This window comes from Apodemus sylvaticus, chromosome 22 (assembly GCF_947179515.1).
Source record: "Apodemus sylvaticus chromosome 22, mApoSyl1.1, whole genome shotgun sequence".
NCBI lineage: Eukaryota > Metazoa > Chordata > Mammalia > Rodentia > Muridae > Apodemus > Apodemus sylvaticus.
This window is the reverse complement of record NC_067493.1, coordinates 10,650,309-10,656,636: the sequence shown is the minus strand read 5'-3', so window position 1 is coordinate 10,656,636 and position 6,328 is coordinate 10,650,309. Positions and strand designations below refer to the sequence as shown.

At 52.9% G+C, this 6,328-nt stretch overlaps 1 pseudogene; it reads left to right on the top strand.

The window, feature by feature from the left end:
• The first annotated feature begins 833 nt into the window (after positions 1 to 833).
• On the top strand, positions 834 to 1,861 carry LOC127673292 (secreted frizzled-related sequence protein 4-like; annotated as a pseudogene).
• The last annotated feature ends 4,467 nt before the right edge of the window (positions 1,862 to 6,328 follow it).

Sequence of the window (6,328 nt, the reverse complement as noted above, 5' to 3'; positions counted from 1 at the left end):
TCCAGTGGCCACAAAACAACATCAATAACAATAACAAACTCCACAGGATTCAGAGCGGGCTGGGGGAGGCTTATGTAAACTGCCAGTGCTAGCTCCAACACCTAGCTTTCCTTTGCTAGGCTTTCCCTGTTCAACACCATCCTCAGGACTGAGACCCTTCTTTCGCCACCTATCGGAAAGGAACAACAAATGTTTCAATATTAAAGGGCGACAACAGGGTCACGTTGCTCCAACTCTGTACTTAGGGAAACTTTAAGGCCAACTTAGCAAAGTCTCCCCTTGCACAGGTTTGTATCCAGCGTCCCAAATGACTGAAAGCAAGATGCTGCTTTTCTTGATCTGAAGAAAAAAGACTCGAAGACTAAAAAACAAAAAAAAAAAAAAAAAAAAAGGAGAGACTTTGGGGGAAATGCAAAACTATAGCCCTTGGCTGTGGAGTGGCGGAGATGACATCATCGCTTCTGCAGGAGTGCTGGGGGTGGGGCAGCAGAGTGGGAGCCTGCTCTGTTCTTGCTGCTGCCAAGGCTGCTGAGCTCCTGTCAGGGGATGAGTCTGGATAAATAGGGTTCTACAGTGGCCATTGCCCACAGCACTCTGAGCTGCCGGGCCCAAGACTGGAGCTTCCCATGCGGGTCGGTGCTGAGTGCTGGCGCTGCTGGCACTGGTGTGCCCAGGGGGCATCTACAGCCAAAGCCCCAGAACTCCCCAACAGTGCGGACTGGAGCTCCAGCAGGAAAGCTCACTCTACTGGCCCTAGGTAGAGATGAGGAGAGCAGCGGGGCTGGAAGACAAAGGTCCTCCCAGCAGGGACTGCAGCCCAGGAGGACAGTGCCATGATCTTCTCCACCATGGTGGCTTCATGCCTGTGGCTGTGCCTGGCGCTGGGAGCGCAGGGAGAGCCATGCGAGGCTGTGTGCATCCCCATGTGTAGGCACAAGCCCTGGAAGGTCACCCAGATGCCCAACCACCTGTACCACAGCACTCAGGAGAACGCCATCCTTGCTCTCTAGCAGTATGAGGAGCTAGTGGACCTGAACTGCAGCTCCGTGCTGCACTTCTTCCTTTGTGCCATGTACACACCCAACTGTACCCTGGAGATCCTGCAGGATCCTGCCGAGCCCTGCAAGTCTGTGTGCCAGCGAGCATGTGACGACTGCAAGCCCCTCATGAAGATGTATAACCACAGCTGGCCAGAGAGCCTGGCCTGCGGTGAGCTGCCGGCCTATGACCCTGGAGTGTGCATCTCTCCCAAGGCAATAGTCGCTGACCTTCCGGAAGATGTAAAGTGGATAGACATCACACAAGATATGGTGGTGCAAGAAAGGTCCTTTGATGCAGACTGTAAACGTCTGAGCCCTGATCAGTGCAAGTGCAAGAAGGTGAAGCCAACCTTGGCAACAAAGCTGAGCAAAAAGTACAGCTATGTTATTCATGCCAAAATAAAAGCCGTCCAGAGGAGTGGTTGCAATGGGGTCACAACTGTGGTAGATGTGAAAGAGATCTTCAAGTCCTCCTCACCTATATCCCTCGAATGCAAGTCCCTCTCATCACCAATTCCTCCTGCCAGTGTCCACACATCCTGCCCCATCAAGATGTCCTAATGATGTGTTATGAGTGGCATTCAAGAATGATGCTTCTTGAAAATTGTTTAGTTGAGAAATGGGGAGATCAACTCAGTAGAAGGTCCATACAGTGGGAAGAGAGACTTCGGGAACAGCAGAGAACAATTCAGGACAAGCAGCAAACAGCCAGCTTCCCCAGTCACAGTAACCCCCCAAAGCCAAAGGGAGGGTCACCTGCTCCCAAACCTGCCAGTCCTAAGAACATCAAAGTGAGAAGTGACCCCAAAAGTCAAACCTGAATAAAGGTGCAAGCTAATTTCTTTCCAAGATGGAGCCACCCTTGAAGGAGAAGGCGATGCTGCCTGGAACAGCCTACAGAACGCCACCCACCACTTGCCTTAAGGACCCTCTGGGGTTCTCTTTATAGACACATCTTGCAGCATTTCTCTTAGTGATGGCTTCAGTGTTTCACATTAAGTCACAGAGCCCTGTTATTTGTTGGTTTCCTGGTATGGAAAGTAGAAGAGGGAAAGTTGGGGAAGGGCGCCTGCATTCAGTGCTCTGTGTGCATACTGTGTGACCTTCAGTTTTGGGAATTTGACCTATAATGTATGTACATTGTAAAGTTCACATGCTATGTCAAACAAAACTTTTTTTGACAAAAATATTGAATATCCTTTAACTTCTGTTAGGAAGTTAGTGATATATTAAATGTTATTGAAAACATGTTTTTGACAAAGGCAGGAGGAATGGTACTTAAAAGATCTTCATGTGTGTGGTCCGTAGGAAGGTTTTTCAGATGAGTGTGGCTTTGAAAAGTTTAGAGCTATGGGATGTGGGAAATGGTGATGTGTGTTTGTCAGGCTTTCAATTCTGTCTTTACCTAGAAACTTTGAAAAGAAAGCTAAAAATGACAAGTAAAGAGGGACAGACTGTCAAGGTCTATGTTCTTGTCATCTGGCTACCACACCATCCAGGAGATGCTCCTCACCAGTTACCCAGGGGCCGCCCCACAAACGGTATTCTTTCTTCCTCTATGACTAAAGCAATAAAGAGCCATCTTGGATAATAATAAAACAGAAGAAGAAGAAGTCAGGAAACTGCCTTTTTTAGGCCTGTTCTTTTCTTTTCCTCCTTTCACCCAAGTTTTACTCCCAGCAATAAGTGTTATGGGGAGACATCGGGTCCGTCTGTTGGTGGCACTAGGGGCAGGTTGGTGGCACCGCAACACCCCTTCCCCCATCTTGCCTACAAGTTGCATGACCTGCATTGGAATCCATGGGGTGCGGTGGGGCAGGGAGAATCCTTTCAGATCCTGGATGCTGTTGAATTCAATGTATTTTCCTCCCTTGCCTACCCTTCCCAAGCTAGGGGAGGAGAGAGCTGCCTTCTTCTGCATGAGAATGCTTAGGGTGTCTGCCTGCTGGGACTCCCATAATCCTTTCTTCTCCTTTCTCACGGCAAAATCTCAGGTTTTCTCAGGAAAAAGCTCGCATTTCGCATATTTACATTTGCATTTTATTTTTAAAACAATCCTATCGAGGCAAAAATCTGTGTGGGGGGACATACTTCTGTCCCAACCAGGTCTAAACTTGCCTGGAAGGCTGCACCTGTTTTGAGCCCCTACCAGGAAGGGTGTTTGTGGGGGATGGAAAGAGTAAGTTCTGTGGCCCCCAAATCATTGGGAGAGAGCAGTCTGCCCGCCCCCTCACCAGGCTGCCAGCTCGGCGCACCCGAGGGCTGAGCCCAAGAAGCTGGCCTCAAAGGTGCTGGTGCAGTGATTGTCAAAAAATGCCCTTCAAGTCTCAATTTCCTGGCCGGCCATTTCTTTAGCTTGCAAGGCTTGCCCTGGGTCACCTCGGTTCTCCAGAGCAGTCCCGCAGGCGTTCCTTCCCTCTCTCTCTCCCTTTCTACTCCCTGCTTGCCCAAGGCTGAACCCAAAACGCACCGCCAAGAAGGAGCAATAGACTCGGGGGCACTCAGTGCACCCCGCCCCGCAGTCCCCTCCCAAGCCGAGCTCGGCTCCTGGACTCTTGATTACCCAGATGAGTGTCATTCAGATCTAGGTCTGCAGGTCTGCAGCCTGCGTCCCTGGCTGCCTCGCTGGGGTTCCTGTGTGCTCCTGTTCCCTGTCACTGTCTGCGAGCCCGAGCCCCTCACCCAGGCTGGGGAGCACCCCAGTCACCTCAGCCACACTCATTTCGCTTCCTCCCGTGGAGGAGTTTGCAGCAAAACCGGGCAGCACCAGGCCAGGAAGTGGAAGGGAGAGAGCAATTCCCTTCGCTCAGCCAGCTTGCCAACTCTCCCTCCCCGAGGCCGGCCCTCTGAATCCCAACTGCAACTTTTCCTTTCCCTCTGTTTTTCCCCTCAACTGCAGCGAGCGGGCAGGCAGCGGCTGTGGGTGGCAGAACAGCGAAAGCCAAGAGCTGGCGAGTAGGTGGGTGGGTGGGGAAGCGGGAGGGAGAGGAAGGGCGGAGAGAGAGGGGTGAGGAGAGGGGAGGGTGGGTGAGATTCTGCTCTCCTGCCACTCCCAGCCCGTGCGGGGGGGGGGGGGGGGAGGGAGGGAGGAGGCCTCGAGGAGGAAAGGGAGGAGGCAGGGGAGGAGGGAGGGGAGGAGGGAGGGGAGGAGGGAGGGAGGGAGCCAAGGAAGATGCTCCAATAATCTGCGTGTTTCCTAAGGCTTGGAGCACTTGTACATTTCTGCAGGCGCATAGCTAGCCATTTAAGGCGGCTGCTGCAGCTCTGACTGCATCTTCCTTCTCTTCTTCCTCCAGGTCCGTGCCTGTGCACATGAGTGTGTACGACTGTGTGTTGCAGGTTGTCCATTTTAGTTCTGCCCAGGAGGTGGGACTTGGTGACTTTAGCACCATCTTTTTTCTTTTTATTATTATTATTTTTGCTTCCCCACCGTCTGTTGCTGCAACTCTGCAAACCCTCGGACTCAGAGTAGGAGGGCTTGCCTCCTTTTCAGAGCTCCTGGACCCCGCAAGCAGGCGAGCACCAACCTGGCCACCACACCTGGCAGAACACGCCACAAGAGGGACCCAAGGCTCCCACCCAGTGGGGCAGCAGTTGAGGCAGCCGGGATGGTTTCCTGTGCTGAAGGATTTTGCATCTGATCATTAGGCATTTCAAAGAGAGGCCCCCGTTCCCCTTCCCCCTCCCTCGCTGTCTTTGTTTCCTTACCCCCCACCCTGTTCTCCCCACTCCCCACTCCCCCCACCCCACCTCTCTCTCTTTCTCTCTCTCTCTCTCTCTCTCTCTCCTCCTCCTCCTCCTCCTCCTCCTCCTCCTCCTCCTCCTCTTTTTTAGAACTAGAGATCAGAGGTGGATGTCTCTCTTCACCAGCCATGTGTAGTTTCTGGTGGATTTTCTCGCTTGGAAGAGTCTGCCTGGACTGTGTGGGCTCCCTGCTGTCTTGCCCTGCGGGTTGTGTCTGCAGCAAGACTGAGATCAATTGCTGGCTGCCAGAGGATGAGAACCTCTTCCCTCTCCTGGAAGGGCAGGATTCAGGGAACAGCAATGGGAACGCCAGCATCAATGTCATGGACATCTCAAGGAATATCACTTCCATGGAAGTCAGGTGGCCGCTGCCCAGCCTGCCCCGCCCCGCCCCAGCTCTGCATCTCCCTCTTGCCCCCACCCCCACCCCCTGCCCTTGAACCAGCCCTGTGCTCCCCAGCTTGCCTCTGTTCGCAGCCCACCCAGTGCATCAGGCTCGTCCTGGCTAGGGAGATGCTGCAGAGCTGTGTGTTCCAGGTGACTCCAGCCCCAGCCAGGTGCAATCCGATGATGCTGGGGAACCTGGGGCCCAGCTCCTTTCCCCGCCCCCACCCTCTCCAGGCTCTTTTCCAGGGTGCGAATTGGTTTCTTTGCCCCCCACTAAAGAGCAACAGTTTGGCTAGGCTCAAGTGGAATAAAGTGGAGGCTGCTCGGTTTCCTGACTGGTGGTGGCAGATAGAGGCCAGCAGAGGCAATGCTTGCCTGAGGAGACAAGGTGACAGATAGGGACTGCTTGGGAACCAACCCAGATTTCTTGTTTTTAACTGTTTCCTTTTGGAGGCAGCAAAACATGCCAATAAGTAAACAAGTTGGATGCTGGCTTCTCCCTAGGAGATTTTGGACCTGTTCAGGCCATCATGGATGCCTACCTCTTTGCTTTTCCTACCCCCAACCCTGCCTCCTTCTCCAACCCCATTTTGTGCATTTCTGAGACATCCCCCACCTCTTTCCCACCCTCATCTGCATCTGGGCGCCTACAGACCCTTTCCTGGCTTGGACTTCCATAACTGCCCAGGATAATTCCGAATCAGGCTGTTGGAGGGAGAAGAGAGAAGAGGGCCTGGCTTCGGGGAAGGGATTTCTTTCACAATTCTGGCCCAATGACTGCAGTGGATCAAATAGTGCCCCCCCACCCCCCACAGTTCATGCTCATGTGGATTCCTTTGCAAACAGTGCCTTTGCAGATGTAGGGACTTGAGATGAGGTTGTGCAGTGCTGCTGAGACAGGTCCCAACCCCATGACTGGAGTCCTCATTAAGGCCATTTGAAGACTCAGATGTGTCCATAGGATGTTTGAGCAGAGAGACTGGAGTGAGACATCTACAAGTCAGAGTATGGGAAGGGTGTACAGAAACCACAAGGAGATCCTGGAGGCAAGGGAAGGCTTTTCTGCAATACTCTGAGGGAACAAAACCCTCCTCACACTTCAGATCCAGACTCCTTCAGAACTGTGAGATGCACTCTGGTGACCCAGCTTGTGACAC